Genomic DNA, 19506 nt, shown 5'->3' on the forward strand with positions numbered 1-19506 from the left:
GCAGCTCATAGCCTTGTACCTCTTGGGGATTAAATTGGCTCATGAGCCACTGGTGGGTCTTGGCAGTTTCTAAGAAAGCGTGTTGTCAGCCACCCTCCAACAATCTATTAAGGTTGAGCTTACATGCATCCTTCATGGACCGAATTTTCTGCCAGTCCATTCAACGTGTATACAATCTTTGGAGCAGCATGTGGAGGGTCTCTTATGACTCAGCCCTGGGAGTGTCATGTTTAGTGGATTCAGAAGATCTGACTTCGGCCCCTAACTCTGCTACTCACTCACCATGAGACCTGGAGCAATCATTTTCTCACTCTTGGCCTCAGTTTCTTCATTGGTAGACAAGAAATATCATCCCAATCCTAACTAACTCCCAGGCATGCAGGGGAAGACCCAATGAGAAGAGGAAGGTATGGTAGTTTGTAAACCGTGACTGCCACGCATCTCAACTTAAGAGGGCCAAGAAAGAATGTTGATTTCCGCTCCCCAAATCTCAGCCTCACCCCGCCTTGGGTCACAGGCACTAGCACCCACCTCCCCCTTGATTTCTTCATCCATCACACGTCATTCATCAAGGCCTGTTGACTACTTCCTTAGAGATGGAGCCATCATTTTTATTTAATATATTTATTTTAATATACTTTCAACTCTTTATTTTAAAATAATTTTGACTTACAGAAATGTCACAACAATTATACAAAAATATTTTAATGTACCCTTCACCCAGATTCCCCAAATGTTAACATTTTACTGGGTTTGATTTATCTCTCTCTCTCTCTCAGATTAGATAGGTGATGGACAGATAGATGATAGATAGGTAGGTAGGTAGATAGGTAGATAGAGATAGACATAGATACATTACGGATATAGACAAATATCTTGTTTCTTCTGGTCATTCAAGTCTCAGCTGAGATGCCACCTCTAAAAAGTCCCCTTTCCTGGCCATTTAACCCCTGTAGCTGTGGTCCCACTCTCTCATACTCTTCTAATTGCAGATCCCAACAACACTGATCTCCAGCTGGTGTTTTTCTTGGCTGTTTACTTACTGGTCACCTCTCTGCCTCCCCACTGGGATGTCAGTTTTATGGGAGAATTGTCCCGTGTGCCTTCCCTGTTCACTGTTGAATCCTCAAAACATAGAACAAGGCCTGCACAGAATGGGTGCCTAGTCACTGTTTGCTGAATCGGTGAATTGGGGACGTGCCCATGTGGAGTCCACACAGGCACGTGGCGTAGTCTCTGTGCTCGAGGCGCAGATGTCCCCCAGTGCCGCAGTAGCTGCAGCATCCCCTCTCATCATGGAAACATCTGCTGTATCTTGTTTGAGGAGGGGATGACTGAAGACACAGCTAGCATTTTGGTGTAAAGCCTCTGAGAAAGAGAGAGAAAACTATACAAACATGCACACACACAGGAAGAGAGAGCAGGGCCAGCTTAGTGGTTTAGGCATGGCTCCGGACCCCAGCTGCCTTAGTCACATTCAGGTTCTGCCACTTAGTACTGTGTGACCTTGGGTGAATTACTTAAACGCTCTGTGTCTCAGGTGCCTTATGTGTAATATATAGATAATAAAAATATCTTCTTCATAGACGTTGCACGATGAAATGTATGACTGTATTTTAAATGCTTAGAGCCATGCCTGGCATCCAGTAAGTGTTCAGTTAACCTCAGCGTAGTATGTAATTATATAATTAAGTAAGAACAGGCAGTACATGCTGTTTGATAGCCTTTTTTCATTTGGCAAAATATTCTGAAAATTCCATATCAATACACATTCCTTTACCACATGATTATTAATGGCTAATATTTTTCCATCATATAGATGTACTGTAGCAACACAAGTTTCCTGGCATACCACCATTGCTGGATATTTGAGTTGCTTCCACTTTTTCTCTATTACAAACAACATTACGTTGAACACCCTTGGACATATATCTTTGCACACATCAGCAACTATTCCTTCTTATTGCGTTCCTAGAAGTGGAATCGTTGGGTCAAAGGCTGTGCATATTTTCTGACCCAAGATACAGATTCCAAGTCCCTGAGACATGTTGTCCCAGAAGAGGCGTTTCCTTGGGGATCAAGTGCAGAGGCCAGGGTGGGTCCTAATGTCAGCCATTTCCACACTGCCTTCTCTCCCACGGTCAGCCAGGCTGCAGTCCATGTGTCCTGAGGCCACCACAGATTCCAGTTGTCCTGTTTACTAGGCTCTGGGCGGGAAAACAAGCTGGACATTCTCTTCCAAGGACTGTCAGAGACCTTTGCCTTGAACTTCATCTAAGAGAATGAAGACAGCCACATCCAACCTGCTGCTGTCTCACTGCTGGCCTTCCCTCTGACCTTGACTGTGACCCTGTGACCTTGACGGTGGCACTGTGACCTTAACTGTGACCCTGTGACCTTGACTGTGACACTCAGACCTTGACAGTGACCCTGTGTGGGCAAAGACCTCTGTACCCTTTCCTCTGACCTTGACAGTGATACTCTGACTTTGACTGTGACCCTGTGACCTTGACTGTGATGCTCTGACCTTGACTGTGACATTGTGTGTGCAAAGGCCTCTGTACCCTTTCCTCTGTGCTTGAAAATGGGGAATGGCCTAACCTTGGCAAGGCTTCTCCAAGATGGCAAAATAAACTATGGAAGCTGCTGTTTCCAAAATGGGGGACCAGTATCCCATTCCCACATAGCACCCCCATCCAGGAGGGTGGAACCTCTGAAAGGGTAAGAGGAAAAGCCGAAAATTTCACAGAAAGAGCCACGGCTCCAGGGCCACCAGGAAGGCAGCCCAGGGCACGTGTGGAGGGACTGCCACCATGAACGAAGCAGGCAGGAGCACATCTAGGTTTTGTCAGACGTGAATATATGCATTTTGAGGAGCTTTCTTTAAGAAAAGAACATTACAAATATAAAACGCCCACGGCCAATACAACTTACCCAACAGGGGATGTGTGATGGGGGGAGGGGGGAAGAAGGTGGCCATCGTCACCCACTGAGGTTAAAAATCTCACACCGTGCCAACTCTTCGAACAGCACCTGACCTGCGGGGGCGTTCCCAGGCCACTCTGGGAAGTGGCTCCAAAGCGTCGCTTGATTAGCATCGCCCTGTGATTGGAACGTCTTGGAGCTGAAGGCCAGAGGCAGACTCTTGTCTAAACACCATTCCGTATAAACTCCCGCATTCGGGGCGACCTCCACCCCACACGCTGAGACGGAATTTCCTGCCAAATGCAGGCGGGCGTGGCAAGCCAAATTTATTTGATTTAGAAATACAAGTAAATATGATACTTCTTGCAGAGAAGTGTCCTAAAACATCTTACTTATACCATACTCAGGGAATACCTTTATTTTTAAAAGACAATCCAGCAACATATCCTGAGAAAATTACTTCTCTTCCTGAGTCTGTTTTCCCATCTCAGACATGGGCATGACAAACCCAGGCCCCGGCTCAGTGTGGGAATGAAGTGAGCTACCACACAGAAGATCCTGGCACGGGGACCATTGTTTCCGTGCGTCTACTGGGTCCAGACCCTTGGGCCAGTGCAGGGAAGACAGAGGTGATGCACCCCAGACCCTGTCCTCAGGCCTTCACAGTCGAACCTCCCTGAGGTCTACTGAAGAGGTTAGCTGTGCAAAACTGAGCTTTGCAAAGCAGGGAGGGGCCTGGCCTGGTGACTGTCAGCTCACAGACGAGAGAAGCTCACTCAGACTGAGGCCCGCAGGCCCAGGGAGGCCAGCCGGCTTTGGGAGCCGACGTGGCGAGGTGGTCAGCCGGGGGTGGGTCCGAGTGCCAGCCTGCCTTGCTGTGTCTTCTGCGGCAAATCACTTCCCCTCTGGGAACCTGAGTTTCCACGAGGATTTGGGGAGAAGCACTAACTGAGAGAAGTACCCAACACAGAACAGGGGCTCAGTAGATGGAAACGTTTTCTGTTATATCCATCCCCACCCCGATTGAGAATTTGGGGTAAAATCTGGTTCCCTGGGAAGCCATTTCTGAATCCTCTTTCTCTGCAAGAAGCAGACTTCCAAGTCCAAGCAGAGGGCTTGAGAGACTTCCCCCTTCTACTTAATTCTACCGAATTCTATTTAAATGAAGCATCCTCCTTCAAGCAGGAAACTCAAACCACTTCCTCCTGCTAGAGTTCTTTGCAATGTCCCCTTTTCTTAACATCTGGCCAGATGCCCAACTGCAAGGAGCCTGAAGCCTTTGGTTTGGGGACGGCTCTGTGGCACTTTTCCCTGGTTCCTGAGCTGACTCGGGCCAGCGGGTCTGGCCTGAGAAGCCCAAGTCTGCAACCCAGAGCTCCTGCCATGGCACTCCCGAGGCTTTCTTCTCATTGGCATCCTCCAGTCTGCCAGGCAGCCTGCTGCCAAGATGGCAAGCCACACTCCAGGGACTTTTGTCACTCCCAGTATCTTGTCCCTGGATGCCTTTCTCCACTCCACCAGCCATGTCTTTGCTGCAGCTCATTCTCATGAGGACGAGGGACATCCTGAGATCACAGATTGGGCACTGGACCGAGAGTGGGGAGACCTCGGCTCTGCCAGCAACACATGCAGCTGGGATGTCACTAAGCTCCCACTTTCTCAGATGCAGAATAATGGGGGCTGACCCAGATCAGCCCGAGGGGTCTCCTAAACAGCAGTCCATGCACCCCCTCATCCTACACTCTTTCTGTGAAGGTCCCAGCGCCCTGTTCATTTGAGCAAAAAGTTTAAAATTCAGGACTCCTCTTGAAGTCCTTCTTTCACTGAGTACCAGCCGCAGACTGGGCCCTATGTCAGGCCTAAAGATCTTTAAATGCACAACAACGCCCTGCTCTGAAGGAGTTCCCAGATGAGAAACAGGGACATGTAAAGATGACAAGAAAGGGGCTGATGCTAGAAATGAGCACAGAGCCGACAGCCACTGCCCCCTTAGAGCCTCGTCCCAGAGGAGCAACCACACTGAGTCCTGAGGATGAAGTTGGAGAGCCCTGAGTTCAGAGGAGGTGAGGGAAGGAGAGTCTAAGAAGAAGGAACGGCATGCGCAAAGCCAGGTCAGAGGTTTGGAATTAATCCCACGTGGCCACTGTGCCATGGTCATACCACAAGCAGCAGAAGGGTCCAGCAAAGAGGATGGGACATGTGCTGGAGGTCCTGGGCCTCAGCCCTCCCCATGCAGAAGGAGACCCATCTGTCTGATGGCGGCTCGTGGAGGTTTCCAGGGCAATCTGATGTGGAGGCACTCACCAAACCCAGGAAGCAGGAGCGACTTCCGGGCACCAGCTCCCAGCCCAGCGCCAGCCCGGGGCTCTAGGCGTTTCCCTGCAGAGTCTCCGACTGAGACTTGAAGAAAACAGTCTTAAAAGTCAGACAAATATTTAGAGTTTTACAAACTCAGTCTACAAATCGGGAGGAATTGGGAAACTCGCGTGTCAGATGTGCGGTCTGTTCTCTACAATCCAAAGCGGGCTTGGTTTCCGGGAGGGCGATGACACTCCTGCCTGCTCACTGCTACGGTGGGACCACGTCTGAAGAGGCGGTGTTTCACGTTAAGGCGACGGAATTTAATGAAACAAAGGAGAAAAAGTGGCATCAATTTGGTGTTAGGTGAGAATCAAAAGAAATATATTGCTGAATTGACTAGAGTTGTTCCAGCCTTAACTGCTGTCCAAGGGAAAAGTGACATTTCCCATCTCCTGGTCCCCTTTGCTAGCCCCATACTTTCACCCTAATATATTCATTCCGAAAAAATCAGAGCTTGCTCAGCAAAAGGAAGATGGAGTCCCTGTATCTTTCATCCCTGCCTTCCCCATGAGAAGGGAACTGGCATTTCCTGAGGACCTGCTCTGGGCCCGTGCTTTATCTACACTGGACTTTCATCTAATGCCTAACCCTCCAAGGAGCCCACGATTTTCTCCAAGGCTGAAGCAACCAAGGCTAGAGAGGTTAGATGAACTTGTTAAGGTCATGTAGCTCATGAAATATTGTGTGTGACTGACCGAGTTAGGATTCTGATCCCCATTCTTTTCTGACACTAGAGCCCCACGCCCTGTCCACCTGCCCCACTGCCTTCCTATAATCCAGAGATTTGCTTCAAGGAGTGGCTGTCTAAGCATAGTATCTATAAATGAAGGGCTTTCAAAGCAATGGAATGGTATAAGCCCCATTTAAACATTCATTCATTCATTCAACAAATAATTACTTGATGCTGTGATGTGCCAGGTATTTCCAGCCAAATAGGCGAACCCCTGCCCTTGCGTAATTCACATCCTATGAGAGGGACAGTGTGATGGGCGTGAGCAAGGACTTGGGAGCCAGACTCCTGGGACCACATCTTAACTCAGCCACTTGTGAGCTGTGTGACCTTCAACACATTACCTAACCTCTCTGTGTCTCAGTTTCCTCATCTGTATAGAGGGGCAAATAATACCACCTCCGTTTAAAGTTGTTATGAGGTCTGAATGAGCTGATATTTGTCGAGCATTTACAAATGAGTATCATTAAATAAATAGTAAGGGAACGTAGGTAATAACAAAGTAAGTAGATATATAGTGTATTGCAAGATGCGGAGTGTGAAGGTGGACAATGAATCAGGGGATAGGGATCGAGCATGTTGGTGGGGGGTCTGCCTGTTAGTTAGGGTGGCCAGGGAAGGCTGCACTGAGAAGGTGTCATTTGAACAAAGACCAGAAAGTCAGTGAGCCAACAGGAGCTGCGTGTAAGCCTTTCCCTGGTGGTTTGGAAGATGCCAGAGGCATCTGGGGCCCTGCTCCAACTCCTAATTATGAACACCAATTCCCTGAGATGATCAATTTAGGGATACGGTTAACAAATTGCATCCTTACATTGTGATGTGATATAAATCATCAGTGTGTTGGTAAAAGGCTCATTCTCTCAGGTGGTCTCAGAAACCAGCGAAAAGGCCTTATGCCGTAAGGGATAAGGTTATTTCTGGACTATTCCTTTATTATAAGAACAAAATTACATGGTACATTCACAGTCCTTATCTCACAGATAAAGTTTGGCTAGCTGGCTCCAGGGACCCATACACAATGTGCACATGTCCTGACCTCGACTTTTTCTCGGACCACACCTGCCCGAGATCCTTCGGTCTTGGGACTGGGGTGGGCGCCCGGACGGCACTGTTCAACCATCCCTGAGTGAAAAGGATCCAGGCCAGCCACATGCCTGCTCTCCTGACCACACAAGGAGTGCCGCTTCAAAGGCTTTTTAGATGCCAGAATAGTCAAAGAATAATTTTATTTTGGTGTATTCCCCATATGCTGAGAATCATCTTTTTTATGCTTCCAAGGCCTAGAAATTAGGGATGTGGTTAAAAATTTCATCCTTAATATTGTGATGTGAAATAAAGAACGCTGGCCTGGGAGGGTGGGGCAAGGGTCCACCTCCCGGCTCCAGCATGGACTCCCATGTGTCTGTGGACATCACAGCTGGTCTCTGGTTCTCGTCTCTTTGTCTATAAAATGAGGAGATAAGGGGGAAAATACACGCACACACACACACCTTGCTCTTTCTTTATTTCTTGCCTGTTCTGGACCAGGCGTATGATGCATATTGTCTCATTTTAAAATCACAACAATCCTAAGTCAGTGTCCTTGTTACACTGCAGGTATAACGTACGTAGGGGGAAGAGGCTGAGCGAGATTGGAGCCCTGACCTGACTCCAGCTATGAAGCTGGAATCACTGAGGCCCTCTGAGAATCTTTCCAAGACTTGGACTCTGATCCAGAGACTGTACGCGCTATTCAGTCTTGCTTTCTGGGGAAGGCATCCCATCCCCTTGCCTGCTCCTTTTCTGCAGCTTGAGTTGTAAGTAATCTCTCTTTTCCTCCAGTGTCCATCTCATGGGTTTTGGCCCAGCTATGAAGACCCTCTGGCAAAAGGAAAACAGCATAGATTGGCAAGCAAGTGACAGAAGTGGCCCGAGGCAATCCTCCGCTTCATCCTCTTGCCCCTGGAGGCAGATCAGGCTAAACACAGAAGCAGGGCTTCAAAGGAGGGGCCTGGAGCCTCCCCACAGTGACTCACTGGGCTCCAGAGGAAGCCGGGGTCTCCCGGGATCAGCAGTCGGCCTTGAGGTGGTTCTCTGGAAGCCCTCTCCCACGGCGATGAGAGCAAAGAGAGGCCGTGTGGTCTCAGGGAGAGACCCCGCGTGTAGCACAGCCTCTAATTCTCTGCGTGACCTCGGGCAGGCTACCTCCTCAGTTCTTACAAAGAGGGCGTTGGCGCTGTAGGGTGAGCAAGCAGCTTACAGTTTGGGAATGAGGGAGATGGAGTCTGGATCCCAGTCCTGCCACTCATCAGGGAATGTGAGCTGTCACCTTTCCACCAAGGCACTCAGCATCTAATCGAGAGCTCCTGGCTCTGCACTTGCAGCCTCCCCAGTGGGCAGCCTGGGTCAATTACCGCCTCTGGGCCTCAGCTCCCTCCTCTGTCGAGTGCACAGCAGAACACAGGCAGTGTGAACACTGGAGGTCACGGACACCAAGTGTCTGCTCCGGAGCAGGCCTTCGGGAGCTGTTAGGTCCAACTCCCTGCCCCTCCGCTAGCCTCGACTGGACCGTCGACGCAGCGCTTCAGGACGTGCCCCAGCCCACGCCACTGCAGAGCAGGTCTGTTCCGAACCAGACCACAGCCAGAGATGAGTCTCCAAATCCTGCCTCCACAGCCTGACTTACCCACGACTGGCATCGGAGGCCCACAGCCTGGAGTGGAGCAGGCCTGCACCGCACGCACACTCCACAGAGAGATGACGTGGACAGGACAGGGCAATTCAACACTGCCACGGCCCAGGGAACCCAGGCCTCCTCTCCTAAAAGGCAGGAATCAGACGCACTGAGTCCAGGAACGGGTGGCTTCCCCAGGTCAGCAGCCGATCTGAGGCTTTTGCATATTCAGACAGGAGGGAGGAAGAGGGTTCCCTCACCCCTCTCTGTGCACCTTTTTCCTTTTTATACCTGCCTCAGGCAGAGAAAAGCAGAAAGGAGTTCAGAAAGTCGTGCCTGCCATTGCTAACATTTTCATTTTCACTTGAGACCCAGACAATCAAAGAAGAAACGGAAGCTTATCAGATGTCTCCTGCTGCTGGGCTGAGCCACACCAGTGCCTGCGGTAAGAAAGCGCCATTTCCTGCCCCGGGGGCCAGATCAAGGGCAGAGGCAAAGTCAAGGGTGCTCCCTGGTGATGCTGACACACTTCTTTATTGAGATGACTACAGAGCCAGTGAATTTATGTCAGGACTCAGCTTCTCACCTGCCAGAGGCGGTGAGGCCCCCCATCCAAGGCTCAAATCGTGCCCCAGGTGTCCGGGGGCTCTACCTGGGTGTTCGGGTGGGGTGCTATCGGAGGGTCAGGACAGTGTACTGAGTCTTGAAGGATGAGTGGGTACTTTGCAGGCAGTCAACGACGAAGGAAGGGCAGTGCAGACGGAGGCAGCTCCTGAACAGAGATGGGGAGGTGAGGAGAGGCCGGTGCGCTCAGAAGAGCTGTGAGCAGTTCAGCTGCGGTTAGGGCTCAGGTTGTGAGGGGCAGAGAGGGTGTGAGGGCTTCCTAACGTGTACTGAGCATCTGAATCTGCCCAGCTCTGTCTCTCATTTGGTTTTACGTGACCCCCTCACCTCACAAGTTGGGTCGTTATCCCCATTTTACAGGTGTGGGAACTGAGGCTCACGGTCTAAGCGAGAATTGCCAGAGGTCATGCAAGTGAGTTCGAATCTCAAACCACATCCACCAGAGGGCAAAGCCCAGGCTTCTGCGCTCTGTGTCGTTTCTTTCAATCCCACCGTCCCACATTCATACCTTCGCCAAGTCTCGTTAAGTCCTGCCATGTGTCAGACACTGTTCTGGGCTGGGGACACAGCAGCTATCCAGACAAGGACCCTGCCCTCGAGGAGCTCCCACGCCAGTGGAGGGGCATCTGAACAAACGCCCGTGGCAATTTTGGATAAACTGAGTGCTATGAAAAAAATAAAATAATGGGAATGAGAGTGACTATTGTGGGCGTGGAGAGGGGAGAGGGCAGGACGTGTTTCCCTCGGGTGCTTAGGGAAAGGCCCCCGGAAGAAGGGATGTTTGAGTGAGCCTTGAATGATGAGAAGGCAAACACGGGGAGATGGGGGGAGACATCCCGCAGGCAGAAGGAAGAGCAGAGGTCCTGGGCTGGGCACCAGCTTGTGTGTTCAAGGGTCCGAAAGAGGCCAGAGAGGCTAAAACAGAGGGAGCCACGGGCATACACAGTAGGAGATGAGGTCAGGAGCACGGAGAAGGGCCGGTTCACGGGGTGCAGAGACCGCAGTTAGTCCTGTGTGAAGAGGGTCTTAGGACGGAATGTGGAGTGAGTAAACTGTCCGCATTAGAAGGGCAGCCTCCCTGCAAGAGCCAGCCTTGCACGAAGGGAACATCCCCACTGGGCCTCTTCCCAACTGTGTGGCTGTGGGCAAGCGCCTTACCCTCTCTGGACCTTGGCCTCCTCCCGTGTAAAGCGGAGATTATAACACCTGCCTCACAGACCAGGGGTGAGGATTCGACACCGTGGACTGGCCCATCCCCTGCCGCTGCAGAGAGTTAACGGAAAACCTCCTTGGCGACCACGGGGCATCCAGATGTTCTTGCAGCTGGTCACTAGAAGGACTCGGGCGATCGACTGCTTGGCCAACAGGTCATCACCCGTCCACGCCGACGTGGCAGTGCTGTGCAAGCAGTCCTTCTCAGGGGCTGCCCACTGAAAATGGCCCGGCTGCTGCTTCTCAGAGAACCGGCTTCAGACTCTGTGGCAGTCTCTGAGGGTCCCAGGAAGGACCCTGCGGCTAGATGTGATCCTTCTCAAACTTCGGTGTGCACGTGGGTGGCTTGAGATCTGGTTAAAACGCAGCTTCTGATCCAGTAGGTCTGGGGTGGGGCCTCAGATGCTGCTTTTCATAGAAATTCCCAGGGGATGCAGGTCCAAGGACCACACCTTGAGTAGCAAGGATTAGAGCCAAGTGGCTTCCAAGGCATAGACAATATTGAATCCACTACAGAAAGGTTGCAAAGCAATTGCCTGCTTTTAGTCACTTGTCATTGAATTCATTAAATAAACGTTCGTAGCATGCCTCCCGTGCCCTAGGCCCATACTGGGGAGTGGGATGTCGGGGTCAGGCTTGCCCTCACAGAGCATGTCTCCTAGCAGCAGAGCTGAATAAGTGAGTCATCAGGATAACCTCGGCGCAGGGCGTGGGTGGGCCGGGCTATTAAGGGAGCACAGGGCGTGAGAGGGTCAGGGAAGACCTCTGGGATGAGGGGACATTCAGGTGAAGAGTGGCCCAGAGAAGGAGGGGCACTGCAGGCACAGGGGACAGCACTGCAGGGGGCAAGGCCACCCAGCCAATCAGGCACAGGCTTGATTCAAATCAGATCTGTTGGATCCAAGATTTGCTCTTACTAGTATCTTCCATGCCTTGTGAGTAAAGTCTAGCAAAAAGCTGCCAGCTGTCCTTCCCCAGAGGTGTCAGAGCAGCTGGCTCCAGAGAGGAAAGCGATCTGGCAGCAGAGGCCCCAGCCTCGCCCGACAGGCATGACAATTACAAAACCTGCCTCTGGCCCACACACGCTGCCCCACCACCACCACCCAGGCTTTGATTCAAGTGTCCTTCTTCCTGAAGACTCGTGACTGGGAAGTGCGATCACCCTCCAATTGCGGCTAATAATAGCCCCGACTTTTTTCTTTACCAACAATGAACTTTGAAACTTGGGTGGTGGTAGCCAGCCACATCAGCGGGTTATCCACGGGGTAAAGTTCATCAGAAAATGAAAGTCCAGAGACCTGAGAGTTTCCAGGACTCTTTAAGGGGAGAAAAGACAGAAATTCACCTGAAACAAGCTCCCTGAGAGTGGCAGACAGCACACACACCCTCTTTCAGTTAAGTAGAGGTGGCAGATAGAACTCTGGGCAAGCCACTTACCTCACTCAGCCTCAGTTTCCTCATTCATTAAATGGGGCTGAACCCCTACTTTACCTCCCTATAGCAATCTTCATAAAATGCTAAGCTCAGTGAAAGGCATATTGTAAGCACCTGATATATGAGAAAGAAAGAGATTCTAAAGGGTTAAGTGATTTCTCCAGTCCCAAATCAGGTAGAGAATAACTCAAATTTGAAATCAAGTCCATCTCTGAAGCTCCAGTCTTCATGCTCTCCTTGCGTGAGCATTGTACCCTTTGCCATTAGAGTCTGTAGGGCATCACACAAGAGGCAACAAATATACATCCCTGCCCAGTGATAATGGGCTTGACCACTGACTCATTGTGAGCCAACGAAGGTGGTGGAAGTGACGGACGGCAGTTCTGGGCTGAGATCTCAAGGCAGCATCTCTTTCATCACATTCTTTCTGCTCACGTGCTCGTTTACTGGGAGAAGAGCAACCAGGCAGAGGTTTCAGCCTGGCCCCCGGAATGAGGCAGCTGAGCAGGCCAACCTGAGCCAATGCCCCCCAACGTGCACCTGCACCGTGCCACCCACCAAGCCTGAAACCCATGAGCGAGGAACAGCACTGGTAACCGTAAGCTGCTCAGTATCGGGCGGTTTGTCACATACCAGCCTTGTGGCAAAGCTGACTAACACAGCTCCATGAAGGAGAGTAGCCAAGCCGGGCCAGCTCTGCAAGTACTTCCTGAGTACCTCCTATGTGTGATGGGAAGTAAAATGGAGTTTAAAATCTGCCCTCTGCCCTCCAAGACAGTTTCATTGTTCCTTCTAGCTCCTTTGCCAAGCACAGTCTTGACAGAAATCACAAGTCCTTATTTTATAACAAATAAGCAAATAAACAAATGAGTGCACGTGTTCATATTGTTGAAGAGAAAGCAGAGCTCCATGAAACCATACCCAGCCGTATGTATGGAGGCGCATATTTTCCCAGACCTCAGCAGCGGTACAAAGAGCCTTTCCAGGGGCGCGTGGGACTCGGCGGGTCCTCCAGGGGCAGGAAGGCTCTGAAGAGGCGGACAGCCTTCCCACTGAGTCACAGCACTCTAAATGTGCAGGTCTCTTCGCTGGGGTGGAGAGGAATCAGAGAGATCTGGGTTCAAATCCTCAGGCTGCTGCTTTCTGACTGTATGACCTCGGGCAGGCCAAACGTCTGTGACCCCCAGATGACACCCCCTCCCCCCCCAGCTCTCTCCCCATTGCCTGGGACTGGCGGCTCCACCTTCATCTGCCTCTGAGGACACTTCTCGACCCCTCCCACCAAGAACTCAGACTTCCCCTCCAGTAGGTCCCAGCTACATGCAAATGAAACGGCTCCAGCCCCACGGGCACTCTGGGGGCCTTATTTGTGCATCTTTTTCTCATGACAGACACTGAGCCACCTCAGGACAGGGTAACACCTTCTGCGTCCCTGGATCCCAGCGCCCAGCACAGTGCGTGGTACAAGAGAGGCTTAGTCAATCCTGGCTGAGTTTAACTAAACTAAGTGGAATTGCCTCAAATATCATCCAGGGATAAAGTATTTTAAAGTACAGTTTCTACATTGCTTTTAAAAAGAGTCTCAGGAATAAACACACAAAAAAGAGACACACACGTTTCAAAGCATGTCACATAAACACCCTTGTACGCGAGGGGATCTATGGCCTCCCGTTTCGGGCCTGCAGCGTCCCTCTCCGCCCACCCTGGCTTTGGCCTGGACGCGGTGTCACAGACTCCCCACAGGCAGCCTGCTGGGTTTGGATTTAGATTTGTTTGTTTGTTCCTTTCATCAGACCTGAAACTGAAGACACAGACCTTTCTGAAACCTTCTCTTGGCTGCAGCTCCATGCTCCGTGTCACCTGCTTGGATCCATAATGCGCCCAGAGCCACAGTAACAAGCTGGTAAACAATGGACTCCTTCTAGAAGGAGATAAAGGGAAGCTTAGGAGAGACCAAACAATCTGGGAACTGTCTGTGCCCCAGGCCAGGCCCCCACTCTCCCAGAGCAGACTAGTCTGATGGGTCTAGCCTGCGGGCTGACTTCCAACATCAAAGGGGTAGTTTCCCCTGGAGGGGAAACTGAGGCACGCAAAAGCAAAACAAAATGAACTAAGTTGTGCTGGTGACTTGGGTGAAGCTCGTAGGAACCTAAGTCCTGGGGGAGGTGGTGGCAGCTGCCTTATTAAATGGAGCTTTCGGGTCAGACTCAGCTTACATTCAAATCCTGGCTCTGCCAAGTCCTCCTGGGCAAGTTACCTAACTTCTCTAAGGCTTGTTTCCTCACGCACCAACTGGACAGCATCTACCCTGCAGGGCTACCACAGAGATTAAATGAGGCCACGTATGTGATGGGCCAAGCACTCCGGAGGAAATTAATCAGCGGAGGGTTTGCCATCATCACATAGCTTCCAGCCCCGGAACGAAGCGGCCTGTCAGTTCACAGCCAGTCCCACCCCTCCCGGCTCCCCCTGAGGCTGGTCTCCTCCAGGGCTGCCTCTCCCAGCCTGTGCCGGCAGGTTCCCGAGGAGCCTGCTGCCTCCTGGACAAAGTCTCACTGCTAGAAAGTTCTTCCTCAGGCTGACTCTGAAGAGAGTCTAAAAACTGTCCCTCTGGAGCTTTCACCCTTTGGCCCTTCCCACTCCAGGCTACTAAAAACAAGTCTACGCCTCCAGCCCCGCCAAGCCTTCTCTGTAGGAGGAGACAGCGCTCAGGCCCTCCTGGAGATGGCTCCAGAACTCTCAAGGCTTAAGCTATATATACACAAATACACGTGTGTGTGTGTGTGTGTAGGCAATCACAAGGAACTACATAGACGTGTACAAGCAGAGCCTATCCAAGCGCCGGAAGGTCCAGGAGCTTCTCAGAGACAGGACGCTGAAACTGAGGAGGAGCTGTGAAGTGGCCGCGCAAAGTCCTCAGCCCGCAGAGGAGCCCGATACTCCAGAGCACGTCTCCTCAGCTGCAGCAGAGTGGCAGCTGGCATCCGCAAAGCGACGTGGCACAACTGTTGAACTTTTGTTCCTTCATTGTTATTAAAAGGTACCTTTCCAGGGGCCGGCCTCGTGGCCCAGTGGTTGAGTTTGACGTGCTCCACTTCAGCAGCCCGTGTCTGCTTCCCACATGTGGACCTACACAACTTGTGGGCAGCCATGCTGTGACAGAAAGCCACATACAAAACAGAGGAAGACTGGCACAGATGTTAGCTCAGGGCCAATCTTCCTCAGCAAAAACAAAACAAAACAAAAGTGTACCTTTCCAGGCCAGTTTCCTGAGCAGGCTGGTCCAGTTCTCCCGGCGGCGTTTGGCTCCGCTGACAGCTTTAGGAGACAGAGAGACCTGGTTGGCACCTAGGCTCTGTCACTCACAAGCTGGGCGACCTGATCCAAGTTAGACCACTCTTCTGAGCCTCCGTTTCCCCTCTGTGAAATGGGGCAGGACTGCCTGTTCCCAGGGCTGGCAAGTGGACTGGACGAGGCGGCGTGGGGAAGCACGCAGCCAATGTCCACTGTCTCTCCTTGCCTGACAAGGCGGCGCAAGCTGATCTGACGCTGGGCGTCCCTTAACAGTTACTCATGTTGTAACAGGAGGCGCCTTCAAAGGCGTTTGCACTGAAGGTAGACAGTCCCAACCAGTTCAGCGAAGCGCCAGCCCTACCGCACCCTCTGTGTGCAGGCTCTGCACGTGCTGGGACCCGGGAGTGAGCGGGCGCTGAGGCAGAGGCGCGCTGCGGACAGGAGGAGGGGCGACTGTGATAGCTGCTGTGACAAAGTTTTGTGAACACACAGGAAGGAAGCCTTCAACCCGTCGTGGGTGACCAGCTGAGGCTTCACAGTGGAGGTGGCAGATGTCTCTAATGGTGGCAGAGCCCCATAATGTCACAGGGCAACTACTGCCCCAGCACCCCAGATAGCTTCCCTGGGTCTACACAGACCGTCTAGAACCTCTCAGCAGATAAATCCTCTACATTTGTAAACCAGAGGATGGCAATCCCCAGCCCAAAAATCTGCCACAGCTTGTTGTTCTTAAAACCCCAAATCCTCCCCCACGGCCCCTGAGGCCCTCTGTGATGGAATCCTGGCTTCCTCTGCAGTCCCACAGGCAGCTCCAACCCCTCCAGGACGAGTGCCCATGTGGGACCCTGGCCTGCCCTCTTAGGAGGCACCCAGGTTACAGGAGAGGAGAAGAGGGGCAGCCCTGCACCCTGGTCCTGGCTGGGCAGGGTCTCTTGGAGGAGCCTGGACAGCCTCCGCGGAACACTGATGGGAGTCAGCGGGAGACAGGCAGCCTGTGACAGCGACAGCAACAGCGCGGAGCAGGGCTGTGCTCAGAGGTGGGGGCAGGTCAAGGAAACCAGCAAGAGAGGTCAAGGCAGCCCCCCGGGCCTAGAGCAGCGGGAAGCCCACACCCCTCTTAGCGATCAAGCAGAAGAGAAGGAAGGTGCTCTGGGGGGCCTGAGAGCCGGAGCCAAGGAGGAGCAGCCAGGGAGCTACAGCTGTCCTGGTCACAGCCAATGTCAGGACAGTGGAAGAAGGAGCAGACGGAGAGAGGGACGGATGCCTGACCTCTCGCCCTGTACACTCCTCTCTCCTGCTGCAGCTTCCCTGTGGCCAGATCCGGCCAGAATTGAGAGCCCAAGGGGGTCTGGGTGATGCGTTCTTAGGGGGCAGCCCTCAGCTCAGAGCAGCCAGAGAGGGCAGAAAATTGATCAGATGGGAATGCCCACAAGAAAAGAATCACCACCCCAGCAGGCGTCCTGGCGTCCTGCAGGGGGACGAGAACATCCAACCCTGAGAAGGTTCAACTCTTCCCCAAGAAAGGGAAGGCCATATAAGGGCAGAGGGGGACGGGCTGGTGGGCAGCTTTCCCAGGCAGGCTGGGGTGTTCACATAGCATCCGGATTCTGTGTCCGGAGCCCCTGCCAGACTAGTCCACAGGGCTACAGACCTCTCATTCCCTGGCCCGCGCACAGCTGCGGAGGGCAAAGGGGTTGTTCTATGATCCTGGCGCTCGCCATCTTGCCGGCTCCTTCCCCAGGACCCAGAGCTGGGTAGGCAACAGAGCCCTTGGTGCCATCCATAAGAGAGGCAGAGACGACTCAGATCCAACAACAAAAATAATGGTAAGAACACTGGTGACAACAGCAACATGGTGTCTAACACATTCCCGTGTGTTCTTGCCATCGCTGCAGCAGCCCTGCATTCAGCTGCTCCCGTGGGTCAGAGACTGTGCTCATCCTCTTCCGTTACACAGTCCTTGCCAAGCCCTCGGAGGGGGTGGTATGATGATTCCCATTTAAAAGATGAGAGTAGGACCCAGAACAGGTAAGCAGCTGTCTGAAGTCACTCAAGCCACACCTGGGTTTGCCGGCTGCAAGGCCAGGCTGTTAACTCCCATGCCACACTGTCCTCTAAGCCACCTGAGCCCACAGATGAGTGGGAGAGAGAGGCAAGATTCCGGCAACCTTTTTTGGCCAGAGTCGGAGCTTGCCTCTCCAGAGTGCTCTTGCAACACTTGCCCTGCATGCTCTATTTTCCGGCCATGCCAATCTCTGTGGCATTCTGATCTCACCTAGCTTTCTATCACCCCTGGGCCTTTGCACAGGCTGTTCCCTTTGCCTGAGACATTGCTTTCCCCCTTCACCCCCTCCTGGCTTGACTCTCTCCACCTTGGTTTACTACCACTTGCTCCATGGAGCCCTGCTGCCCATCCCAGTCCTGGATAGATGCTCCTCTTGGGAGCACTTGAAGCCCCTTATCCTGCCCCACCACAAGACTCAGGCCGCCTTGTGGTCCTGAGCGTGGGCCTGTTCCTCACCCCCCAGGCTGCAAACGCTGCAACAGCTGAGACACACCTGTCTGGCTCACCCCCATGTCCCAAGAGCCCCCAGTGCCAGGCACGAAATGGGTGCTCAGTTAATGTGTGGCCGTTGGACACCAGCACAGACTCAGCACGCTGCAGTCACATAGAGAAGCACGCCCCACGCTGCAAGGGCCAGCAGAAAGGAAGTGGCTCTCTCCACAGTCGGAGGTGGGAGCCGCCAGGGCCTCCAGGAGGGACTCCCAGAGAAAGGGCTCCCTGCTTGGGAAGGCTTTTGATGGCACAAAAGAAAGGGAAAGGTGTTCCAGGTAGAAGGAATAGCATGCGCAAAGGCCCAGAGGAACGAAAATGCATGGGGAGTCAATTGGGGTGAATGACAGGAGGGCCCATGGAGATGAGACCTAGAAGGGAGACAGGGCCAGCCTGGCGAGGGGCGCCCAGAGAGCAGGAGGCCAAATGGTGCGGTAAAGAGCACAGGCTTTAGGCTCAGACAGACCTGAGTTTGGGTCCACATTTTTCCATTCCCCGCCTCTGTGATCTTGGGTGGGTAGCCTAAACATTTTAAGCCTCAGTTTCCTCATCTGTAAAATGGGACAATGATAGCACCTGCCTCCCAAGAGAATCAAATGGAGTGATACATGTAAACTGTTTTGCACAGTAGACAGCATGTGGCAAGCGTCAACAAGTGCCATCCCTTCCTGGCCACGCTGTCCCTTCTGACAACAAGGGGGGTGCAGGGGTCTATTCGAGGTTTTGTCGAGGAGGGAGACAGAAGTTGCTCAGAAGGTTGGTGGAAGGGAGGAGGGGAAGCAGGGAGCTTCAAGCTGACCTTAAAGAAAGGGCTCAGAGAGGTGACACAGGGGTGGGGGACACGTGCGAGGGGGGCGGACCTCAGCACAGGGCCTGTCTGGGGCCAGCACGGAGGCAGCCCAGCAGGAGGGGGCGGGAGTGGGATGAGTGAGGGAGCGTGGAGGGATGCAGTGCTAGACCGAGCAGGACCTCTGGAGCCTGCGGGCCAGAGTGTGTGGGCTCCTGCTTCTTCCACTGTTGAAATGGGCTAGGCATTACTGCCTCAGTGGCCTGGTGGGCTCACCAAGTGAACCCTGTCAAAGCCCCTGCACATGGTGGCTGCAGTCATTAAGAGAGGGCACATCATTTATGGATGTCTCTGTAGCCCAAGAGAGAGAGTGAAACCGGAGCGGGACAGGAGCAAGGCTGGGCCCACACCTCCCCGGGGAGGGGTTTCCCTTGGCTCCTCCCCTCATTGGCTGCTCCCCCCCCCCCCCTCTCCCCCCCCCCCCCCCCCCCCCCCGCAGCAAACCCGGACCTCCCCCTGAGCGGGCAGCCCTGAGTGTGCAGCCCTGGCCCCCTAGATGCTCCCAAGGCTCACCGCTCCCCTTGTCAGGGGCAGGTGGAACCGGATGTGACCAAACTCTCTGATGATTCTCAATTCCTGTGAAAACTCTGGGGAGAAGAACTGAGAGGAGAAAAAGAACTGAAAGGGGCTCGGCGTCAGGTCCGAGCCCATCCAGCGCTCCCTGTTTTGGAAGTGTTGGGTACTGGCATCATTGCCTCTTTGCCCCCGCCTCATCCACCAGAGCAGGAAGCACTTTACATAGGTAATCCCCCTTTTCTAGATGATGAAACTGAAGCACAGAGGGGTTGGATAACTTGCCCAGGGTCACTCAGCCAGTTAAGTGGCTGAACCAGGAATTTTTATCATAATCTGTGACTGAGGCAGACCAGAAA

At 52.8% G+C, this 19506-nt stretch overlaps 1 long non-coding RNA gene across 3 annotated transcripts in view; it reads right to left on the reverse strand.

Annotated features, from left to right (window-relative positions):
• Positions 1-791: 791 nt before the first annotated feature.
• The window catches only part of LOC124240165 (uncharacterized), a 28908-nt gene continuing 10193 nt past the window's right edge, over positions 792-19506 (reverse strand). For 2 of the 3 annotated variants that reach the window (XR_006888791.1, XR_006888793.1), the window contains exons 3-5: positions 15192-15257; positions 13755-13860; positions 792-13027 (exon numbers count right to left, since the gene is read on the reverse strand). This is a non-coding gene — a long non-coding RNA (uncharacterized LOC124240165). The remainder of the gene's footprint in view (positions 13028-13754; positions 13861-15191; positions 15258-19506) is intronic. The other variant, XR_006888792.1, reaches the window with a different exon arrangement.

This window comes from Equus quagga, chromosome 5 (assembly GCF_021613505.1).
Source record: "Equus quagga isolate Etosha38 chromosome 5, UCLA_HA_Equagga_1.0, whole genome shotgun sequence".
In the NCBI taxonomy this organism is placed as follows: domain Eukaryota; kingdom Metazoa; phylum Chordata; class Mammalia; order Perissodactyla; family Equidae; genus Equus; species Equus quagga.